We start from the raw sequence: 26,885 nt of genomic DNA, 5'->3' as shown, positions 1-26,885 counted from the left end.
AGAGCACCAGTGGTGGGGCATTTTTTCTTGATAAAAGAATAGTGTTTTGGACAAGCAAGAAACATAATTGTATTTCTTAGTACATAGAAGAGGCAAAATATGTGGTAGTAGCAGTTAACTATTCTAATATTATTTGGTTCAAATAACTATTAGCAGGTATGAAGATAGAGATCAAGGATCCAGTGGTTATATACTATGCTAACACCAGTGCAATTAATATATCAAAGAATCCAGTGATGCATACCAAAACAAAACACATTGCTATAAAATATCATTTTTTGAGAGAATTGGTACAAGATAAAGAGGTAAGATTGGAATATGTGAACACTAAAGAATAAATTTCTGAAATGTTCACTTAGCCATTACCTAAGGATGCATTTCTATATCAAAGAGGTAAGCTAGGGGTCATTCCCCTATTTGAAGCTCACTAAATGAAGTTTAGTGATGCATCAACCAGAGCATGTTGAAGATTAGTCAGTTGATGCAGTATTGACAAGGGAGATTGAATATTATCTTTGGCATGGGATGTCAAAGAGGGAGAAGTTTTCTATCATATCTCACAAAAATTGTATCTCTTCAAGAGATGACAAAGAGGGAGATATCAAAGGAAGAAGTTTGTTGATAGAAGGAGAAACTGAAGGAAGAAGGAGTTCATGTTGATAGAGGGAGTTCTCATGGATGAGAATCAAAGTGAAACTAAGGATATGTTCCTTACTTTATTCTTGCTCTAAAATATCATTGCATTATGACATGTTGTGTTGCCATCAATTCCAAAGAGGGAGATCGCTGGAAATAATTGATTAATTGTGCATTGTCTTTGATGTTAACCAAAATGTCATATCATTGTTAGTCAATGTATGATGAGCTCACTTGGGTATTGAAGATAGTTTTTTGTGTCTGTCGAGCATTCCAAAGTTTTCCTAGTTTAAAAGATAGTGTCTATCGAGTTCACTTAGGTGACAAAGGAAAAGTTTGCAGAAGTTGAGTGTTAACCAAGCTCTCTCGGTTAATGAAGGAAATGTTGGATGGAACCAGTGTTAACCAAGCTCACTCAGTTACCAAAGGAACTTTTTGAAAATCTAGTGTTAACCGAGTTCACTTGGTTAACACAAGAAAATCGCTTTGAGTTAGTATCTACCGAGCAGGGTCAGCCAATGAATGATTTGCTTGTTTTGGCATATTGAATTCAATTGAATTTTATATTGGTTCTAGATGACTAAGAAGATGAATATTACTTATTCTAAGTTATATTCAAGTCTACTTGACAATGTGTAAGATATAAATATAAAGTGAAGTTGAGGATTGAATGTGTGGAACATAATTGAAGATTTGATGATGCTTAGAGGAAGCAAATTAGAAGGATAAGCAGAATATCCTTTTTTGAGATGCAAAAACACATTAGATCAAGAAGGATCAAGTATACAAGCCATAATTATGATATGTAAGCAAAAATTTAGTTGCATCAAGAATCAGGTCATCTCATTGTTACTCTCTAACTATTGTAGCAATGATCTAAATCTCTTAATAGAGTTGGCTTAACAACTATTTGTAAATCCTCTAACAAGGTGGCATTTCTATTGAATTGTCTAAATACCTCTAAGAATGCCACTCCTAATAGGGTGATTAAATCCTCTAATAGGGTCACACCTAACAATGTGTTTTGTAACCTTTAATAGGGTTGGCACCTAATAGGGCTCACTTTAGAAGAGTGAAAATCATAAACTAGTTTAAATTGGTGGTTTTTCCCAAATTGGATTTCCATGTTAAAATATTGGTGTCAATTTTGTTCATGCTATTTCTCTTATGTGTATGCAACTAAGTTAAGTAAGATTAACCATTGATAATATCTTAAATATTTTCATGTTAAGCATTTGTCGAGCTATTTCAGTGTTTATCGAGTTACAACATATTTCTTGTGTTTATCGAGTTACAACTTTAGTTTTGATTTGTATTGACATCTAAGGGATCTGGGATTTATTTTAGTGGTAACTGATTCACCTCTCCCCTCTCAGTTACTCCTCTTATATTTCCAACAGAATCTTGGTTTCAACTGTGAAGAAATTTGGAATGGTTTCATGTCTAAAATAGTGTGTAAGAAATATTTATATTTCTGTGTTTTTAGTACAAATCATGTCCAATGTTAATATTTTTAACTAAAAACATTCATGAAGTAATAGACATCTTGGTTGATCCTAATGTTATCAAGTAAATCTCAATTAGGTAAAGCTAAGTCTGGTAGTAAAACAATCCAAGAATGAATTTCAAATTTAAAGGTGTCTTTGAAAAATGATAACAAATTCTGAATCTGAACAGAGAGCTTTAAGTTCTTGTTCTCAATCCATCCATTTGTGTCTGAAGGAAAAAGATAACCTATTATGTTGTCTATACTAGAATGGAAAGAGTGAATTTTAGAGCTCAATTAATTTAGAAGTAGGACATAAGAAAGGAATTTTTCCTCTTTTGCCTGCAACATACATATTAAATTTGATATATTAGAAATAGAAATCTAGCTAAATCAAGGGTTTCAATGAATAGATTAAGTACTAATCTTCTTATTCGATGGTGTTGTATGCTATATCAATCTCAAAAAGTTAAAGATTCTATATAACTTATATTTTAAATTGGACAAGGTTTAAAGACAAAGTGTAATATAGTGATTTATTCAAAGAGATTTCTATTTTAATAATGGTCATGGCCATAGATTGTTCCCTGATGCAAAATTTTTGTAAATAGGGGTATGCCCTTATATATTAATTTATGTAAATAAATGAGTGGACGAATGTCCCGAGCAAGACTAGATATTTTCTTGACTCTGTTCTTTCCTACCAGTGCTCACTTGAATAGAGGAAAAAATAGAAATGTAAATTGTTCAAAAATTAATAAAATGATCAAGGCTTAACCCTTTTACCAATCAAAAAAAAATCCACTATTTTATAATAAATTATGTTTTTAATTAAAATACAATAATCATATTTATTATTTACTCTAACATATTAATATTTTATATAAAACCCATTTAATTTATTGGTAAATTTTTTGAAGAATTACCAAAGTAATAACTTATTATGGTGGTAATTTATATGTATTTTGTTAAAAAAAAATTAATAGATGTAATTTGATAGAAGAAATATTCTCAATCAATTGAATCTATTCAATTTACAATCTTTCTCATTTTTTCTTCAAATCATAGTTGAAAGTTCTTTTTCTGTGTTATAGCTTTTCTATAATTGAATTTGTCCTCATTTTCTCAACATGCATTTTAATAATGAGGATCTATAATTTTCTAAAACAAGGATTTTCAAATTTTCAAACAAGTTTTCATTCACACTATCTATATAAGAAACTCATTTATTCCAGAAATGTAATCCATAGGTCTTCAATAATAGTTTTCAATCATTGTAGCCACGAAGAAGACATATAACTAGAAAGATTTCTATTATGATTTTACAAACCCTACCTTGATCTGATGCTATGAATCTAGTAATTCTCTTCTTTCAATTCCAAAGTTGCTCCCCCAAACCTATGTGTGGAGAAATGAACTAAAATCTTCTAATAAAAGCTCTAACTCTACCTAGGGTTTGATTTTTTTAATTTTGCAAAAGCTTCACACTTTAATAATATTATATTATTTAATTTAATTAATTATTTCATGCACACTTAGTGTCTTTTAATTAGAGTAATACTTTATTTTATTACGTCCACTTCCTTTAATTTAGCAAGATGTAACATAATTATTATTTTAACTAGTAAGAATATGTAAAGCTCATTATTTTAAATACAAATCTAAATTTATTATTATTGAATTAAATAATTATAGTCACGCCAGGGCTTGTGCCTTTTGTGAAATAGTGGGGCTTCTAGCCTATAGTGCCTACAACCAAGGATCAAGTCTCCACAAGGTCACTCTCTACTATAATTCTTAATTGAGAGTTGTTGACTTTGGCCCTTTGTAAAATAGTGGGGCATCTTGCCTACAGAGCTTACAACCAAGGTTTAAAGAACACTATTGGCTTTTTCCTATTAACCAATATTTTTATAAGGCAAAATCCTACAACACGATGGTAAATTATGAGCTTCTCATCAGGGAGGTCTTGGATTTGAATATACTCAGGATTAAAATATAATAATAATTAATCTTAATAATAATAATAAATCATCTAGGCTTCAGTCGATTGCTAATCAAATAAAAAATAAAATAAAAATTATAGTCATGCCAAATTTATCCTTAGCTATTTTAATTACTTTTAATTTCCAAGATTAGACTTTTAATTAAGTCTTTTAAATTTAACTCTTTTATTTAATTAATTAAATATGACGTGATAATATTTTCTTTCATAAAATAATCCTTTAATTAATTCATTTAATTAGTTTCCTTGGTTGAATAAATATGCTTAAAAATACAAAATAGACCACATGGAACTAGACTAAAAATAAAGTATGAAAATCAAACTCAAGGGTAAATTTCTCAAATTTGAATGTCACCTTGACAAGTTTGGAAGGGTAGAGAAATCATATACTTATCCTTTATCTCAAGATAAAATAGGCTTAGATTTAGGAGTTGGACTTGAAAACTATCTCTCCTCTTTTATCGTTGAGATATTGTGATAAGGCATGCTCATCCTGGCTATTCAGGGAAGTCGGTGTCTAATACCTCCAACCTATATAAAAGAGCACATGTATGTATGCATATATATCTAGACTAAATAGGTATTGGTAGGGATAGGTATATTGTATAGATTTTGACTCATAGGTAACTATGAATCCCTTCCTCAACCACATCAAATGCATCAACATTAAGTAAAACAAACATGTACACCATACACATGCAAGTGTGGGGTAAGTAACCAGATTCTCTATAAATCATCATCATGAACCTAACATTCATCATTATATAAAAGTATTTAATATAACTATTGGTCCTAACCGAGGGTGGGGGTGAATTGGTATCATCCACAAGATCGATTTCTCCTTTAACCATTTCAACTAATCTTAATGTAATCTACTTTACAACTAAAAAAAATATAAATGCAATAAGATAAAAATATGTAAACTCGCATGCAAAAGAATCCATCAAGCTGACACAAAAAAAGTTGTACATAGAAATCCTTGATGAGAGGATGAAAACTATAGTGGGGATAATCTATCCACTAACCCTTATAATGCATGTAAAGGGGTACCTTATTAAGAGCTACAAGTTCTTCTAGAAGTGCACCTTTTTAGGAGTACCTACAACCTATTAGGGTTACAAAAGCTTTGTGAGAGTTACCTAGTTAGAGGATTTACAAATCTACTTCTAAGAGACACCTCGTTAGAAGATTTTACAATAAGCTTGATAATAAAGCTTGCCCTATTAAGAGCTTATAAATAGATGTAATGTTAAGAAATTATACTAAGTGTTTTGACCTTAAATGTGGCACTAGCTTTCTATGTAGATCTCTACTCTATCTCCTTGAAGATTTGTTGATCTTCCAACTTTCTTGGTGAGTTCTTTGTTCTCACCTTTCCCTTGGTTGTCTGCAATAACCTATTATTGTTCCTTCTTTATTTTTCCACAATAGTTTCCTCTACTAGTTTTCTTTTTTCTAAGTTCTTTGTTCTCAGCTCTTTGCTTCTCCTATTGTGGTAATAATAGCCTCCTTTTCAACTACTTACAACTATGGCTGATTTAGTTGTATATACCTTTTCTTCATTGTCAAGTCATAGTTAACCATAACCAAGTTATCCTACTTAATCTTAAATTCAAAATTTGAATTCCTCTCTTGCTACATTCATAGGAGACCTATGATCCCTACACCTAGGGTCTATATTGGTAGCTCTACCAATCCTATTGTGAACCAATGGTGCCCTTTTGTCCTTGCCTATTGTCATTTTTGTTCTTTTACCTATTGTTAGATCATTGGTGACTCATTGTGTTGATGACCCAAATCAACTCAGACTTACTTCAAAATTCTTGTGTCAATGTGGATATTCTAGAGTGTATGCCAATGAAACTCTTTCTTCATCTTGTTCTTCCTTTGACTGATTGTCACATATTTTTCCAATTACATGGTCATAAATGATTATACATCATACTTCTTTCATTCTTTGTACCAATATACTTGTATGATCAACAATCTCCCCTTTGGAATTGATAGAAAAATATCATTTTTCAACAGTCTCCTCCTTTCTTCTTTGCATTGTTCTTTTGATGGAAAAATTGGTTATCATTCCTTTTCCTATAATAGTTGATATTGGTGCTAGATGGACTTGGCCAATATTTGTTAGAAACTTCCCCTAACAATTGTGCTTGTCTCTCTTCATTCTTTTTTTGTCTCTATATCCTTCCAGTTATGTTCCTATTGTTCTTTTTGTGGCTAAGTTCTCCTCTATTCAATTTTTTAATTCTCCCCTTTTCTATATTCATTCCATTTTATCATTCTCCCCTTGCATATATTTCAACTTTCTAATTTATTATTTTCCCCTTGTATATATTTTGACTTTCATATTATCCCCCTTTTTGTCATCAATAACAAAGGGTTCAGTTAGATAGCTATAGGTTACTAAATCTGACTTGGTATTGACCCTGTATGGGGGTGAGATGGGTAGCCCATGACATCTTTAGAGTTGTGAGAATAATGGTATCACTCTTTATGTTCCCTAAGAGTATTTCAAGTTCAATCATGGTTTTACCTATAACTTTATTGAGTAGTGCATAAATATTTGTAATCTATGTTTGGATGATACATGTCATCAGGGGTAGATTGCATTGTACCTCCATGAGTTTGATGCCTCTTTTCTCTTACTCATCCTTAAGTTGATGAATGATATTTAGTGTCCCTTGAGTTTTTAATAGATAGTCAACTACAAAGTTAGTGAATATATTAAAATTATCTTTTAGATTTTTGATCTTCTATTGAGCTTGCAGTAGCTTATGTTCTAGATCTAGTGAGATTGCCCATGGGTCTAAAGACTTATTCATTACTTGTGTTGAATCCTACAAAGTCTCTATCAATTTTTCCTTGGTATCATATAGTGTGACCATGTTCCACTCTACCATATTTTTCAATGTGTTCATTCTCTTGGCTTCAAGCTTCTTCTCTACTAGTGTTTCTACACTTCTTTTATTGTCTTTCACCTTGTCAACCAATGTGGATATTTGGTTAATGAGATACATATTAGGATCATATTAGACATGTGTAGCTAGCTCTATAGTGATGTCTTTGGTGATTGCTAGTGTCTTTTCTCATTATTTCATCTTAAGTTCTCCCTACTTCTTTCAGTATTGCTTGTACTCATTGATATCTTATAGATCCATGTCTTTTATTTTTTCTTTCTTTTCAATTATGAGTGCATTGAGTTCCTCCTTCAGCTGATCCAACATCCCTCTCATAGAATTCTCCTTCATTTTTGAAGCTTGAAGATGGTGATTCTAATGATGAAGAAGATGATATTCTGATGTTCTTAATTGACCTTCTCTTCTTTCTATAATACTCACCACCTATTTTTCTTGATATACTTGGTGCTCTCTTTTATCTTTATCATTCACATGTCTTTCTTTTAGACACCCTTGATCTCAAAGATATAGTTCTAGAAATAATACCCTAACCTTCTTTATGTTTCTCTTCTTGTTCCCCAACCTTTTCCCCTTTCTTTAATGGTAACTCTAATTCCTCTTCCATTCATAAAGACTTCTATTCTAAGGGTTCATCATCTGGTATCTTTACTAGCTCAAGTGATTCATCCTTGTCATGTCCATCTTTCTCTAGTGATGAGTCAATAGAGATGGTCATAGTCTTTATTGTTTCATTGATATATTGTTGAGTCATGCTTTCTAAATATTTTGCTCTCTCCTCTATGATTTTCTAACCTTCTTGTGTAACTAGTGCAATAATTTTTGATTGTTCATCTCTTTTGGCTTCATTTGTGGGCCTTTCTACATTAGTTTCCATAGGTGTCATTGACTCCTCTTGAGTCTCACTAATATTTTCTTGCTCCTCTTCATGTGGAAAATCTTACTTTCTTTCTGGACTAGGAGTTTCCTATCTCTTTTATTTATCTCTTCTCCTTTTATGAGCTCTTGTGATGGTTTCCAGCTCTATTGGCTTGATCTTGACCACTTCTTTAACTTTTGAACTAAATTATTCCATTGTGCATCTTGGTACCTGATTTTTCTTTAGGTAAGAATCAATGTTTAGAGTGAAATCCTTCAAATTTTGGCTTATGCTTGTTCAAATTTGATACATTATACTAGTTATGATGTCTATAACTTCCCTTGTGTTATTGAATCTTCTTTTATATGTTTCTTTTAAGAGTGTCTTTTGAGATTTATTCATTCTTGGTCTCATCTTGATCAAAGAGTCTTCCACCATTTTCTCATAATCTTTTACTTACATAATCCATTTCTCATTCAATTTTTTTTGTATATCTTTGGGTAGTGGAAATACAACATCATATGGCCTTTTTTCTATTATTATTATAATATTTAACAAAACTCCTATAGCTTTTGTTTTTTTTTCCTTATAAAATCTTGTAAATCTATTCTTAAGAATAGTGTCATCATGTTTCTTTACAATTGTGTTTATAATTTCACTAATGGGAATTGGTTTAGGTTTATTCCTACCTTTCTTGAGTTTCAAATATGCTTCTACTTCTTTTTCCCGAGTAGCCTTAGAGATCACACCTGCTCCAATTGTATCATCTTCAAATTTAGTTTACACAGCCTTGGAATGATCTAGTGATGATTCTCTTATTTTTGATGCCCGAGTCACACAAGGAGAGGTTGTTTCTAGTTCTCCTTCCATTTATTTGGTGCTCATTACCTTGAATGGCATGGAATTGAGGCTTAGGTTCCTGACTCCTAGTGACTCTTTGTGGAAATGGCTTCTATGTTTCCTTCTATTTTAGGAGAATCTTGTTTGGTATCTCTACAAAAGTTCCCAACCTTGGCAGGATGAAGATTTCATCTTTTCTATGTAAGGTTGAGCCTCCTAATCTTTTACTTAGTATCCAAAAGGTTTCATCCACAAATCTCTTAGTTGAGATACACACACAATGCACTTCTCTATGCTTTCTAGAAAGAAATCTTTATCTTTGTATCTTTCCACCAAACTTGTAGGCATTTTTTCTTTCTAGTTCATTTCTTTCTAGAAACCTCTGAAATAATCCCACATCATGGAATTTTCCTTTCCTTCCATTTTCTTGTAAATCTCTCCTATTTGATTCATGACCAGTTGGTCTTCAGTCCACTTGATGTTAGGTGATCTTGGAAATTCTCCCATCAGGTAGAAGAAAATACATATAAGTATGGATCTATACCATAGGGTTTGATCTTGATGATCATTCATTATCTTTCTCATGCTCTTCATTATCTTCTTGTGCATATGTTTTCATAGATTAACCTTTGACTCATTCTGAATGATTTGAACTACTTCATATGTTATGTTATTGGGAACATAGTTCTTTCTACTAGTGTGACACAGTTTGTAACCTAACACCATGGTTGTGAATCTCAACTTAGGGTTTCAAATATCACTCACAATGCATCCCATTTGGTCCTATGTTTTCTTCCCTCTAGTCAAAAGATTTTCTTGCCTTATTGAGATCATGTTCATTGATAAATCAATGCCAAATGCATTAAAACCAGTTACCCTTTCAATTAGGGCCTTAGTGATCCTATATGGTTTAACCAACCATATGAATTTCTCATGAATTTTGCATAAAGAAAATCTTACCCATTCCTCATGGAAGAAATTGGGCATTTCCATTGCTTTTCTTAGTGTGGACTCCACTAGATCTTTTTGTTCTTCCTTTAGAGCTCCTTTTAAGTAGAATGTGTTGTAAAAATCTTTTATCTCCTTGTCATTGATATCATATATCTTGACTTCCAAATATGCACTCACATCAACAACAACATCCTTCCCCCTTATTATTATTGCCTAGTACTTGAGGTGACTAGTTTTCCTACTATCGATCAAGTTTACCTTGTTGGTTTCTTTAGCCACTATTTTTGCTCACTTCATGATTTCCAAACTATGAGGAATTATTATTGATGTTAATACTTTCATAACCTCTCTTTTGAACTCTTAGGGTTTCACATAATGAAAGCACAAGTGATTTCACAATGCAAAGTATCAAATGATTATTGATCCTAGTATTTATGTAGCATAATTGTAATAATAGTGTTACAATAGTCGGCAAAAAAATTTCACCTTTCACATTCATTGTATCATTAATGCTTTATATCGCTTAAACATTTTCAACTTTCTCTATCTTAGCATCAAAACTTCCCCTTTTCATTTATATGGCAACTAGTTATGACAAGGGGAGAAGTTTATAAATGTTTTTCCTTTTATCATCTAATCCCTTTGAGCTTTGTGAGCTTAGTCAATTTGTGAGGTCTCACCACTGACTGGTGATCTTTCTACCTCTTCTAGATTAGCTTGAACCACTTTACTTTTCTTTGTCCACTTGATAGAAAAATCCTTCTCCAACTATTCCATGGTCATATTATTTTCCTTCTTGACCAAGAGCTTACTACCTTGTCTTCTACTGCATCTATAGTCCCTTGAAAGATGACCTATCTTGTGGAAAATATAATAGGTCATTTTGGTATATTTCTAGTGCAGGAGCACCTAGGTAAGACTTCTCAGTAACCTAGTGTTCCTAGTCAAGTTTTGGCTTGTAGTGGCCTTAGCCAAGCCACTAGTGCAATAAAGGGATAGTAAGTCCAAGTGGGTGATTTAGTCATTAGGAGGTCTAATTAGGTTCTTGGAAATATTCAATGTTACTTGTTTGTCCAATGTTGTTAGGTGTTGTGCAATTGTTGTCATCATTGTTAAAGCTGGCATTTGTACATTTAGAGGTCTAGATTGGAAAAAGAAAGGGTGGAATGGTGGTTACATATCCTAAGTAACACATTCAATAATTTTGTAGAGTTTCATAAGGCTTTGATCTATTCTAGTATAACTAGGCAAAAAGTTGTCAAGTTGCATCACAACTTTGCAAAAATTGAAAAAGTTGTGTAACGCCCCACTTAGGGATCCAAAAGAATTAACCTAAAGTTTTACTAAGTTTTCAAAACTTTTTTTTTTTTGAACAAGATGAAAGATTAATCATACACATCAAACATGTAGTAGCAGAAGCAATAACATACAATCAACTAAAATCATACATAACAAGTTACATTCCTTAAGAATCCCATGACGTTGAATTACATTTAAATTTAATTAATACTAAGTCAAACAACTACTACATCCATATGAAAGAATAATTAAAAAGTCCAAAGTCCATAATATACATTTGTTCTAAATGCCTCTTGGCAAATGAAATTTGGAATGCTCAATCATCCACTGTACATGTCACATGGTATGAAAGACTAAAAGAATATATATATGTAAAAATAGAAATACATCATCCTCCTCAAATCGATGATACAAGTAAAATAAAATAAATGAAACCATCCACCATACATGATACATCCATCCATCATAAAATACAACTATCCATCATAAAACACAACTAACTAAGTACACAGTTCCTCCCAACTATCAATAGCATCATAAGACCATCATGGGCCCTAGCCATCCCAAGCCACCAATCATATCATTGATACTATCATAATAGGGATGTCACTACTGAAACATGCTACAACATAAGCATAAGGAAATCTAACATGCTAGAATAAAGCATAAGATGATCCTACAAAGTAGATAACATCACCTATCACATGCTAATCATCAATATAAGGAAATGTGTCAATAAATAACATCATCTAAACATGATAAACAAGCATCCTAATGAAAGCATAAATCACAAGAAGGTACACTCCAAAACCCAAAGTACCAAGTGAACACATCCAACAATAGTCTCACTAGGATAATAGACCGTCTCTGTACACCAGTCCCTAGCAATGGTGTAGGTAGCTACACCTCCCAACCACGTGGCATCCATAGATCCACACCCATTGTGCTGAGGAGATAGTCTCAAGTCCCAAACAGGATATCAAATCAAATATCAAAATACTCTCTAAGTCTAGGAAATGCTAAAAGCATCTAACTCAAAGGTTCCAACATAGATCGACATCTAGACCCAGAGGCACACAAGACATGTAGTAAACCTACTATGTAAGTGGGCAAGTGTCATCGCATGAATCACATTGGAGTTACCCTGGTAGTCTTTTAGGACCCTAGGGTCCCTAGTGATCCCTATGCGACCACTAGTATCCTCTTGCACTGGCAAGGCATACTATGGAATGCAAGGGCGCAGCCAAGTTTTCTCTGTACTCCCACCCTAGTCTATACTAGCACTCAAGGCATGGGCAAGAACATACAAAGACTCTTATTAGGTTCATTTTAATCCCCATTTAATGTAATGTTTTCACTTATTAAATAACTTACAATGGGTTACCCTTGGAACCACTTAGGGTCCCTAGCTCCCATTGCAAGCCACTTCCCAACACTAAAAGTAGATAACCTACCCTAGGCTCATAAAAGCACAAATCAATAATCATATAAAAATCACCTCAGTCCTATACAAGGAACTGGAAAGCATCCAAAGATAATTCACAATAATCACATTGGTTCTCTACGAGCAACTAGAAAGCATCCGAAGATAAATCTCAATACCCATTGGTTCTCAATGAGCAATCAGAAAGTATCCCAATAATATTGATCAATGACTCAAAATGATTAAGTCAAATGTGTCACAACATGACATCACCAAGATCAAAGCAAACACTTCAGTCCCATCAAGGTGATTGGAAAGCAACCCATGTATAACTGATCGAGGACTAAAAATGGTTAAGTCAAGTATCTCACATACATATTGTGAGGCCTTGCCGCGACCCATCGTAGCATAGTGATACATTACTATTATTTTGATACTCACGACTCGAGATGTCGAGACATCATCTGATGCTTAGAACATATTATATTATTTCATGTTGTGTGTTGTTACTTTCAGATATATTTGATGTTTGTCATTTAATGTATCATGTATATGTATGTTGATGAAATCAGTAAATGTAGGATTGATACTTTGATTTAAGATATTTTAAATGGTTAAGAATTAGGTAGGATGAAAGAAACCCTTATTGATGTATGTTTCAATTTATGTGAATTTTTGATACGCATACATATATGTACATGTGATTTTATGGGACTAATCATGTGTGCAATGAGTGTGCAGATATTTTAGCTAAGAAACTTGACAGAACAACAGAACTAATCCCTATGTGCTCATTGTGGAAACCTTGTTGTTCATAATCAAATTTATTGTGAGATGTATGTATGTATCTTTCTGTGATCAGTAAATGTTAATGTTCACAAACTGTGTTCTTATAGTGTCACTTGACACTCGTGAATTGTGTATGCTCTTCAATGTGCTAATCAAGGTTAGCTGTGTAACCTTTGGACCTAATTCAGATTAAGTTAGTGTCTTTTTGCTAATTTGGTTCTTAATTGAGTTTAGTCACCCTAATCCGAATTAGTGCTTAATCTGCATTTTTAGAGTTGTTAGTTGATCCTAATTATTTCCTAGCTTTTATTTGGTTCCAAACCTATTCCTAAGGATTTAAAACATGAAATAATTATACCCAAGGGGTATGGGTATGGGTTGGGGGTCTTTTCCAACCCTTAAGCCCCTTTTATTGACTTTTGAGATCACTCAAAAAGTCTCTTTTTGCCTTTGTGCGAAAATTGACTATGGCTACCATGAGTTTCATCACCTCACCTCCACTTAGTGGTTAACCATAGTATGGGTTGAGTTAGGAGCTTCTAGATTTGTAGGTGGATGGGAGAAGTTATTGCTCCTTTTGGTGGTTGAGTTTGAGGTTTATTTAGAGGCCTTTGTTGGACTAGTTGAGGTTGTTACCCAATCTCTACATTTAGAGAGGAGTCTTGGAAGGTTGAAGCAAGGAAGGAAAGAGCTCTTCTCAATTTGATCATTTACCATAACTCTTTGGTGAAGGTAGGGATTCTTCATTCCTTTGTTTTGTTCTTCATGTTTTCTATGCTTGAATCATGTATAAGTTGATGTGTTGTTCTTTGTTTGTGCTTGCTTGTGTGTTGGGATGGGTTTGGAGGGATTCTTGTTTGTTTCTTGATGCATTCTTATGCTTGTCTTGATGTTTTTTGTTTTGAGAGAATTTCATGGGGATTTTTTTGGCATCACTCACCCTTGGATAGGGAAGAAGTGGCCATGTACGGGGGTAGGGCCTTAGTTGGACCTCAATAGTGAAGAGTCTCCTTTCATGGTGAGAGGAGGGAAAAAGGGTAGGGTGTATGGGCCCCTACTAGTCATCACATACCTTGTTGATATTGTGAAATCTTGAATATGGAAAGGAATGAACATCTTTGTGATAGTAACCTCGAAAGGGCCTTGTAAAAGAATGGAAATTCTTGAAATTTTAGCCTCGAAAGGGTTATGGTATGGTATGGTGATTGACATCTCCCATTACGAAAATCCACCTCCCCCCTAGTCAGGTCCTATGTTTGGATCTATTGTGTAAAACCGGGTTAGGGTGTATGCTTGAATTTTTCTTGATGTTGTGATGATTCACCTAGGTTCAGCTCTTGTTCTCATTGTATTCCTTAAAGTTTTGAAGTATCGGAAGAAAGCACTTGTGAAAGATTTTGAATAGATTTCAATTGATTTGAAAAAATTATGTAAAATGCAATTGAATTTTGATGTATTGGTGGGCAAAGACATCTGGTTTTCTTACCGGTTCTTTCCCGATGGAGCCTTGAACCAGGATGAATAATAGAGAAAAGAAAAGATTATGGGAATCTCCTTGCATTGTTCTCATGTGATTTCAAAAATTTGCATATGTAGGTGAGAACATAGAATAATAGATAATGCCCTTGAGTTCTGAATTTCCAAGTTTCAATTATGTAATGAAAAGCAATTGAATATGTTAAAGTTTTCAATTTGATGTTATAGGTATTAAGAGGAAATGGAAACACTACATTGTGAGCACAAATTTAATTCTCTCATTTTTAAGTTTCATAGTTGACACAATCGAACTTGATTAAGAAACTCTGCACCACTTTGTATTCTAATAATAAGGAACATACAATTTTGTTATATGATGATTGCAAAAACATAAATTATAGAAAGAAATAAGAATAACCATATTCACATTCTAGTACGAGCATGTTGTCCCTAGGAAGAGAAGTTGATAAATTTATGTAACACATGGTCTTCCCATATGTGAGTGATTATGTCTTTACACACCAACCTAGTTTATGCTTGATATTGTGTTGAGAGTAATTTGAAGGAAGAACGATGTACCTTGATACTCCTTTAAGAATGATCAAAACATTATCATCTTGATTTTTTTTATCTTCTCAATTTTCTTAAGAATAGGTTCAGTTACAATGTTGTCTAGTTATGTGCTCAATCAGTCATAATAGATAGTTAATGGATATGTAAATGGTTAAACTAGTAATATGGATATCATTGAAGTGAATTACTTTTGATGTTTCATGAAATTTGTTAACCAAGAATTCTTGTAAGATCCATGTAGACTTATGTTGAAATTTCAACAATGGTTTATATTAAGATTTCTTAATTAGAATGGGATTTCTATCATTAATGCAATGTCAGAGCATTAACAACTTGAAAATTAATTTGGTCATAGAGAGAGGAGGGGATAAGTAATGTAAGTTTTATCAAATATATATATAGGAGAGAGTTGTAGAAGTATATTTAACATTCTAGAAAATGTATGGGTTGTCAAAAAGGGAAAACTCAGTCTATTACAGACATATAAAATAATAGCCTATATAAAATATCATTACTTTGATGGCAAGTGGAAGATATTCATTTCAAAAACTCACCTTATTTAAATAACAAGTTAGACTTTAGTCCCTCCATGATGTGACCCCATCAGTGGGATAGTTGCACAATAAATGTGATTAGAAATGCATAATATTCCTTCATGCCTCTGCCTAGTCGAATCCCTCTCCAAGACCATCCAATCAACATTAATTTTGGGAAATGTGAATGTCAAAAAAATTGCATAGGCATAAATGCCTTAAGATACGTATGGAGACTTTCCTTTCTAAACCATGGGATGGATTTCACTTGTGTCAGGCTATTCAATAGCCTCTTTGTGTGAGCAAACTGGAGCTCCAAATTTAGGTACTTTACTAAATTTTCTTACACCTCCTCACGGCCAACGAAGCTCCTTGTCTCACAATTTAATGAGATAGGTGGAGAAAGATATTGACTTTATGGGATTGGGTGAGGAGTATATAATGCAGTTTGTACTATTGTAGATCTGACTTGTGTAGGGGCACGTGAGTTGCCATTTTTCAAACAAAAATTTATCTTCCAAACCTCAATGTGAAGGAGAAAAAATGCATGCTTTGGAGGAGCATAGGCCGAGGAAAATATTAAATTATTTAGTTAGCTTAATTGTTTATGAAATATGTTTTCATTTAAATATAAGTTTGAAGTATAATTAGTTTTAGTTTAATTTTGTTATGGTTAGTTTTAATTTTAAGTTATTAATGTATGATAGTTTAAGAAATGGTTGAATTAGATGCTAAGAGATTTAGTTTGGTTAAGTTAGTTTATTAGTAAATTTAATAAATAAGATGTAGTGTAGTAATTGTTATGTTAGATTATTATTATTATTTTTAATTGTTTTAAGTATTAGTATATTTTAATCTATTTTTTTAAAATTTTAGTTAATTGGTATTTACTTGTTTAAATGTTAATATTTAGAATGTTTTATTTTTAATAGATTATAGTTTTAAATATATTGTTATTAGAATGAAGTGCATTTAATTGTATGTTAGATGTTATTTTAGTTAGTATATTTTTTTTAGTTAATATGTTGTCTAAGTTAAGTAGTTAGCATACTTAATCCGTCTTAAAATTACTTGAGATTTATTATAAGTGGTTATATTGTTCTTAAATGGAAAGTTTGTATTATTTTACCTTGAAATGCTTTAGGTTTGTAAAGGTTGTAAAATTAAGTTAGATTATTAGATTAAATTTTAGTGTTGATTATACATCTAGAGAATTGTTTTGTATTGTGAGATTAGAAAATTTGATTTAATCATTCTAGTTATAATAGATTACTTTAAAATTAAAATAATAATGAAGCTATTGTCAATATCAGATTTGTAACGAGAGTTCATATTTAACGATTCAATTCTTCCTCAAGACTATAAAATTAAGACGTTATGTAGAGAACTTATACTTTAACCTTGCACATATATATATCAAACTTATAGTATGTTTATTTATTATATTTTAAAATAAAATTGTGTGTGTTTTTTCCCTCATAGTTTGGGCATGACATTTTGGTATCAGAGCCTGTGTTTCAACACTAGGAACCTTAAACCATTACACTTCTACAAACTTAAAACTAAACATTAAATTGTGTACAATGCCTCCTGTTACTCGAAGCAACCACTAAGGTAGAGGTCGTAGGGCAAGAGGTGGTAAAGTGGGACAGGAGGATGGACCACCTCCACCTCCACCACCACCGAACCTGAACCAGGATATTATAGATGCACTTCAGACTTTGATCAGTGTAGTTTAGCAGAGGGTAGTACCTATAGTTTAGTTGGTTCAGCAAATTCTAGTAGTGGAAGTAGAGGGACCCGGAGGAGGCAGACCCAAAGTCAGAGAGAGGACTAGGAGTCCCTCACCGAGACAGATAGAGGGTTAGGGCAAGCACAAGGAAGAGTCAATACACCAGAGAGGACCCCCACTTGACATACCTCCTAGACATATAAGAGATCACATTAGGGAATTGATTCAACTCGAGCCACCATTATATACCAGTTCCACTAAGGGAACAGTAGTAGAGGCATGGTTACAGAGCCTACAATAGTACTTTGGGTTACGCCCTTATGGGAGTAATCTAAAGGCACGCCTAGCAGTTCATCAGTTGAGAGGGGATGCTTACAATTGGTAGCATCAGGAGGAGACCATAGGAGGAGTGAGGATGAATACCCTCACATGGGAGTCTTTCTTAGAAAGATTTTGAGAGAGGTACTTGTCAGAGCATTTTTGAAAGAAGCAGATAGAGGAATTTCATTCTCTTCATCAGAGAGGTCTTACAATGGCTCAGTATGAGAGCAGGTTTCTCGAGCTCCTTCCTTATGTGGAATACAAGAAGGACGAGAAACTGCGCGTGCATTGCTTTATCATGGGTCTGAATTTCTCACTTTAGAGCCTAGTTTGGATGGCCTTCCCTACCACCTTCAGATAGGTAGTGGAGATAGCACTAGTTATAGAGGATACTCGAGGTAGATAGGAATCACAGGATCGATCTCAGAACCGAAACTCTACCCAGTAGAAACCCCCTTGGAAAGGGAATCAGAACTATACACTAGGGTCCTCTAAGGGCCAACACTCTTAGCAACAGCAACAGGAACCCTCACAAGGTTACCAGGGTTCCAAGCCCTAGCAGTGGCAGTTACAGCAAGATCAGAAAGTACTTACCCCATAGCCATAGTCAATGCAGACTCAATAGTCTTCCAGGGGTGGATACAGTGGGTCTAGCAGGTCAGGAGGTCCATAGTAGTCTGGATCACAGGATGCATGATCTTATACCCGAGGACCATGCTACACTTGTGGTGGCATGGGTCACATAGCTAGAGAGTGTCTGCAGGGACAATCATCTAGTGGTCAGAGAGGGGCTTTTCCAGAGCCGATAGTTGGAGACATGGGTAGGTCCCACAAAGTTTATGTAGCAGTTGATAACTGCTAGACTAAGCATCAGGCTATAGTTATTGAGGTTACAGGTGGAGTTGATCGACAAGTTAGCACTGGAGCCTATCCATATTATTGCCCAACAGATCCTAGCTCCTCGAGGTCGAGAGCTGGACCAGGTTAGGGTCTAGTGGGATTGTTACGATGAGGTTACAGTTTTATGGAGGATGTAGCACAGATGCGATCTCAATACCCTTATCTTTTGCTGAACTCCAGGAGGAAGTTCATGCCTAGTGGGGGAGGATGTGGGGCCTCGCCCTGACCCATCGTAGCATAGTGATACATTACTATTATTTTGATACTCACGGCTTGAGATGTCAAGACATCATCTAATGCTTAGACCATATTATATTATCTCATGCTGTGTGATGTTACTTTCAAATATATTTGATTTTTTTCATTTAATGTTTCATGTATATGTATGTTGATGAAATCAGTAAATGTAGGATTGATACTTTGATTTAAGAGATTTTAAATGGTTAAGAATTAAGTAGGATGAAAGAAACCCTTATTGATGTATGTTCAATTTATGTGAATTTTTGATACATATACATATATGTACATGTGATTTTATGGGACTACTGATGTGTGTAATGAGTGTGTAGATATTTTAGCCGAGAAACTTGATGGAGGAACAAAATTGATCCCTATGTGCTCATTGTGGAAACCTTGTTGTTCGTAATCAAATTTATTGTGAGATTTATGTATGTATCTTTCTATGATCAATAAAATTACTCCCATTATTAAAGTCAATTTCCTGAAAATAATCTAAGGATAAACATTTATTAAAATAATCCTTATTAATTTCAAATAAAATAATTGTTAATATCAGTAAATTTAGAATCATTAATAATTAAATAATTCTATAACCCTTATTAACTAATTTCCATTATTAATGAATTAATAAAATTTTGCTTGATTAAATTAGTTGATAATTATATATATAATAAATATATTTTAATTAATCTTTAAAATATTTAATAAAATTTAATTCAATAAATAATATTTAAAATTAACTTTGCATAACACATATATCTTTTAAAATTAAAATAAAAAATCAAATTCACTGGAATCAAAGTATGCAAGTTTTATATATATTAAAAAGGGGACACTTTAAATAAGTCGCTGACCCTTGATTTAGTTGTGCAGCCTCCTACCTTGCTATCCCAGGGCCTACAATGGCTATCATTGGGTACGACTGTCGGTGATGTTCTAAGGTGAGTGGGGGGTGGGGTAAAATTCCCTCCCCAATTTTATATATATATATTTTTTGTTTTTAATAAAATTCATTTTTATAAATGAAATAAACCCCCCCTTCATTAGTAATTTTAGAATGTAAAAAAAAATATATATATATTTTAAAAATTTAATAACATTTACAAATATAGTCTAATAGAGAAAATATCATTAACCATTTGAATTTCCAACCTAGAATTTCCATTTTCAACATCAAACCCTTCCCAAATTAAATTCTACTATCTCTCATCAATGGAACAAGGGGTTTTAGTTGATTTTTTTTTCCTTCAATCTTATTATATAGATGAGATACAATACAAATATCATAGATTCATAACAAGAGAGCGATAGATTCATGCAATGAAATCTAGAGAATCAATTTCAATAATCATGAAGAAGAAAAAATTATCTAAATAACATAATTCTAACTAGGTGCACAAAATTCTCTGATGCTAAAATCGCAATGCCCAAAAGATTTGCGAGAGAATTTGCTCCTATCCAAGAACTTCTCTCTAAAATAATTTCCAAAATTTCCCTTACAAAATTCACTTCCCAAATTTGCTTCCAAAATTTGCGTCCCTCGAAAATGAACCTTCAATTGGCGATAAGGAGTTTTCTCCTCAAATCAGGGCACTAATTGTCTGTTCACCTAAGAGGACTCTGTGGTCACAAGACTTGAACTCCCTATTAACTTTTCTTAATCTTTCTTTTATCTTTTCCATGCATGTTTATGAATTATTAGATAATTTTATTTACTTTTCACTTGACTTCTTTTTAAATTAATTTATTAAATTCAATCTCATGCACACATTATGCAACCATGAAACTTTTAATAAATTAATATATTTTCACTTTTTAATTTATTTTCAAAACTTAATTGATAAAATATTTATTAACTTAAATAATAATAATATTTAGCATTTATTAAAAAATGAACTCTAAATATATTATTATTAAATTAAATAAATATTATCACATTCTAAATTTATTCTTATAACTTTTATCCTCAAATTTAATTCTTTTTATTTAATTAATTTACCAATTAATTAAATATAATCAAATATTAAAATATCATAATAATTTTCCATTAAATTAAATCATTAATTTAATCTTTTAATTAGACTTAATTAATAGAAAATTTACCAAAGACTCATAAAACAAAATACGAAAACCCATCATAACAAAACACATACAAAATCCAAGTAAAGGGTTATAATCATGAATTAATGTCATTTGACACTTTCAAAGGGTACACAACTCAGATACTTGTCCTAATTATCTAGGACAAATGGCTTAAAGGTTACACTTTCAAAGGGTACACAACTCAGATACTTGTCCTAATTATCTAGGACAAATGGCTTAAAGGTTTAAGATTTAGACTTAAGAATTTATCTCCCCTCTCTTACCATTGAGATAGTGTGATAGGGTACGCTCATCCTGGCAATTTAGGAAAGTCGATACCTGGTACTTGCAACTTGCATAAAATCCACGCATGTACAAACACAATATTCTAAGCTAAACAAGAAATGGAAGGAATTGGTTCATCGTGTGGATCTTGACTAGCAGGTGACTATGGCTCCCTTCCTTAACCACATCAAAAATGTTGTACATAAAGAAAACAAACACGCACACCATACACATACAGTATGGGGTAAGTATCCATAAAAAAACACATATGATAATAAACCATCTAATTAATCATCATCAATAATTGCAAACACTGTGATAATCATCATGCATACATGAAATATAGAGTACTAAGTAATCTCATTATTAAAAAATCAATTGAATCTGAAACAATATCTGATAATCTAAAAGTAATGCTACTAAACATCAAGCATAAAACTGGCCTAAAAGAGTTTGGCAATGCTAGCAGAAATGTGAACTAGGGGCAGTCACTACATCCACCCCTTGTAGACTTAGGCTTACTCCGGGAAGCCTACAAGGATGGTAAAGCTAAGAACTTACTATGTGGGTCCCATTGGACCCTTTCCCCCTATAGGAGGGTATGACTCCACTAAGAACACTACAACAATAATATCCAAGATAACAAGGTACTATGATAACCATAAAACATACTTCTTTTAGTCACTTAGAGCAATATGATTCTGGTTTAATAGTAAACTGAAAACCATATTGATTTTGCATTCATCCTTTTAACAAATACTGAAATAGATTCCCTAAACACTCTAAACAAGAACAACATAATGCTTGTAAAGACAATCAAAGGCATACTACCTTAAAGCATAGATAAAAGACACATGTTTTGAAGATAGTATAAGTTTCAATTTTCAGTTTGCCTATATTTAGGTTTACATAAAATTTTAGTTTGATATCTAAGTGTTGAAGTATGAAAAATATACAACTAAAAGTTTAAGTTCTATTTTAGTTCAACTAGTTCACAACTAGTGGCATTCCAATATACCCAGAGCTCCCAATGTAGAAACTAGGCTCTGATACTAGATGTAACGCCTTGCCAAGGAATCCAAAAGAATTAACCTAAAGTTTTAATAAGTTTGCCAAACATTTTTTGTAATATATATATATATATATATATATATATATATATATATATATATATATATATATATATATATATATATATATATATATATATATAAAGAATTTCTTATCACAATTCTGATAGGAAATTTTGGGCAACCCATTTAAATTTTCCAACTAAAATTTTGCTAATTTTGAACCCTCCAGAATTAAATACAATTTTATTTTACTTATGGACAAGATTTCAAATTGAATTATTTTTCTTTCAATCATGTTATATAGATGAGATTCAATACAAATATCATTGATTCAGAACAAGAGAGCGATAGATTCATGCAACAAAATCCAAAGAATCAATTTCAACAATCATGAAGAAGATAGAAATATCTAAATAACATAATTCTAACTGGGTGCACTAAACTCAAGAACCTACCTGGTTCTGATGCTAAAATCGCAATGCCCATAAGATTTGCAAGAGAATTCACTCCTATCCAAGAACTTCTCTCTAAAAATTTTCCCAAAATTTCCCTTCCATAATTCACTTCCTAAATTTTCTTCGAAAATTCACATCCCTCAAAAATGAACCTTCAATTGGTGATAAGGATTTTTCTCCTCAAATCGGGGCACTAATTGTGCATTCACCCGAGAGGACTCCTTGCTCACAAGACTCAAACTCCCTATTAACTTTTCTTAATCTTTCTTTTATCTTTTCCATGCACGTTTATGAATTATTAGATAATTTTATTTACTTTTCACTTGACTTCTTTTTAAATTAATTTATTAAATTCAATCTCATGCACACATCATGCAACCATGAAACTTTTAATATATTAATATATTTTCACTTTTTAATTTATTTTCAAAACTTAATTGATAAAATATTTATTAACTTAAATAATAATAATATTTAGCATTTATTTAAAAATGAACTCTAAATATATTATTATTAAATCAAATAAATATTATCACAGTCTAAATTTATTCTTATAACTTTTATCCTCAAATTTAATTCTCTTTATTTAATTAATTTCCCAATTAATTAAATATAATAAAATATTAAAATATCATAATAATTTTCCATTAAATTAAATCATTAATTTAGTATTTTAATTAGACTTAATTAATAGAAAAATCACCAAAGACTCATAAAACAAAATACGAAAACCCATCATAACAAAACACATACAAAATCCAACTAAAGGGTTATAATCATGAATTAACATCATTCGATGCATTCAGAGGGTACACAACTCAGATACTTGTCCTAATTATCTAAGACAAATGGCTTACAGGTTTAGGATTTGGACTTAAGAATTTATCTCTCGTCTCTTACCATTGAGATAGTGTGATAGGGTATGCTCATCTTGGCAATTTAGGGAAGTCAATACCTAGTACCTAAAACTTGCATAAAATCCACACATGTACAGACACAATATTCTAAGCTAAAAAGGTAATGGCAGGAAGTGGTGCATCATGTAGATCTCAACTAGCAGGTGACTACGACTCCCTTCCTTAACCACATCAAAAACATCATACATAAAGAAAAAGAACATGCACACCATAAAAATGTAGTATGGGGTAAGTATCCATAAGAAAAAACATATGATAATAAACCATCAAACTAATCATCATCAATAACTGCAAACACTATGATAATCATCATGCATACATGAAATATAGAGTACCAAGTAATCTCATTATAAAAAAATCAACTGAAGCTGAAAAATTATCTGATAATCTAAAAGTAATGGTACTAAACATCAAGCATAAAGTTGGCCTAAAAGATTTTGGAAATGATAATATAAATATGAACTAGGGCAGGCACTACAAGTTTTCAAGACAACTTTTATTGCAAAAAGTGCATTTTCGAGCACTAGATGGAATAACCACTTAAAAGTGGTTGGAATAGGTATTTTGGAACTATATAATGCCTCCCTCAACCTATGAAAAATTTTGGATGGAATTTTGATGAAAGTTGACTAATGAACAAACAGCTTTGCTGAGCAATTTTACCACATTCAGAATATTTTTTGATCTTTGGATCATTGAATGGGTTGAAATCTTCACTATGACTTATGAATGAATTGGTAGATGTAAATAGTAGTTTTTTTGTGTGATTAGATAGATCTTTTGGTTTATTTCCCTTTTATTTTGGAAAATATTTTGTTTCCTTACTGTCATTGGTCTGAACCAGGCAATTTTTGAAGATGGAGTCATAACTCACCTTTCCACAGTCGCATCTATATGATTCCTTGGAATGTGCAATATGACTCCTTGTACTATAAATGTGCAAGATCTTGGGCCCTAGAAAGTATGTTTTGCATTTTTATTGTGATTCCTTAGGAAAGTCAAATGAGCATGGTTAGGGATCACAATGATTGAAATAGCATTGGATGGGATTAAGTGCATTGGTTGCTTCAATCCAAGTGGATGGAGAGAAGGTTATGAGGGTGGAGAAGTCCTATCACCAAGGAGAATTCATGGTAACATGTTTTGATAAGGATTTGAATAAACCCTTGTGAATACTGTCAACATATTGGGAAACCCTTAAATATAGGCTTAAATATAGCAACCCACTATACAAATAGGTTGGGAAAGTGAGACTAGGTGAATATCAAAGATCTTCCAAAAGGGTATCATGATATGAAGTTTTTTTTCCACCTCGTTAATCCAATTTTGAATTTGTGTGCCAAAATGTGAGTTTGGAGGCCTAATTCCTTGTTGCCCTATTAGGCCTAGTTTGGAGTAATTTCTTGAAATCCATAGATATTTCTATGTATTCTTGGTTGATGACCATTTGAATAATCCAAATGCCATAGAAACAAAAATCTCACTCTATTTTGGGAAGTTTTAGTCATGAGTGGATCAGTTGGTGTGGGTGAACTAGTAGGGTAACTAAGGAGCATTGATTGGTATGTGTTTATTTCTTCATTGGTGTGAACAAGTTGAAGAGGGGAAGGATTGGAAAGGTGATCCTTATAAGCTAGGGTTAGTATAAGAACCCTAGTAGGATAGAGAAGTTTCCTAGAGAAGACCCCAAGAGAAGATAGATTTAGGGAGCAGGACTTGTTCTTACATTAGAGTGGTATCAGAGCCCCAAAAAAATTGGCCTTATGGATTGATGTTTTAGACTACAAAATAATTAGTAGGTGAGACAATTATGGTGACTAATGCTGAGTTATCCAAAGAGATGGGTGATAAAAAGGAGAGAAATAGAATCCTTAAAGAAGCCCTAGAAGAAAAGAAGACTAAGCTAGAAGAATTTGTTGAAGTAGCCAAGAATAAAGAAAGAAGGTGAAAGTAGTGATAAAGGGAAGGTAGATATTGATTAGGAGGACATCATTCCTAAACTAGGCCCTCCATTTAATGAAGAACCATTCTTGAAGTCCATCAAGGCACTAGGAGGAAAAGCCCTAGAAGGAATTCCATTGTTTAGTGGAAAGATGGACAATGATACAATAATGGAATGGATTGAAGGGATGGAGAATAATTTTTAGTGTGAAGGTGTGATAGAGTCACAAAAGGTAAAGGTTGTCAAATTGATACTTAGAGTTTCAACATTGACAAGGTGGAAATGCATGCAAGATGAAAGGGTCAGTATTGGTAAAAGCCTATAACTAATTGGAATGCCATGGTGACTAAAGTGAAGGAGAATTATCTAACTGGAGACTATGAGGTACAATTAAATAGAAAGAGGCAAGGTTTGAAGCAAAAAGACTTGGATGTGGCCTCTTACACAGAGGAATTTAAAAAATTATTTTGAAGGTACAAGATACAAGAGGAGGAACATGTTAAAGTACAAAGATATTTAGGTGGACTAAAGTGGAACATTCAAGAAGTGCTAAGCCTATGGACCCCTACCACTATTCAAAAGTGTCATCAATTGTCTCTTAAGGTGGAAGAAAATAATTGGAAGAAGGGGACTCAAATTTCAAAGGTAGAGGAAAATAAAGAGACCAAAGAGGGAATAGAGGTGGATACCAAGGAAGAGGTAATAATCAAAGAAACCAAGGTGAGTATAAACTTGTTGAGTAGGGTAGTGAAACTACTTCAAGGGGAGGTTATACAAGAGGAAGAGGCACTCAAGGAGGCTCAAATAGAGGGAAAGGTGAGGATAGGAGTAATTCATAATTTGCAAGTATGAAATGTTACATTTGTGGTCACTTGGGTCACCCTGCATATAGATGTCCTGACAAGCCTTCTTCTTCAAACAGTGATAAGAGAGTTGGATATGAGCATGAGGACATAATAAGTTCCAAGGTATCTTAGGTGGATCATATTGAGTTAGAGAGAGGAGAGAAATTGATGTTCAAGAGGGTGTTGATTAGGCAACCATTTGTAATACTCCAAAATTGGCACATTGCCATGCTAAACCAATTCTAGTCTATTTGATCAATCCTAAGGCCTATTTTACTAGGCAATTTTGAATTCTGATA

This window comes from Cupressus sempervirens, chromosome 1 (assembly GCF_028749045.1).
Source record: "Cupressus sempervirens isolate cs-2001-9-10 chromosome 1, ASM2874904v1, whole genome shotgun sequence".
Lineage (NCBI taxonomy): Eukaryota > Viridiplantae > Streptophyta > Pinopsida > Cupressales > Cupressaceae > Cupressus > Cupressus sempervirens.
The sequence above is the reverse complement of the archived record's forward strand: the minus strand, read 5'-3'. Positions refer to the sequence as shown.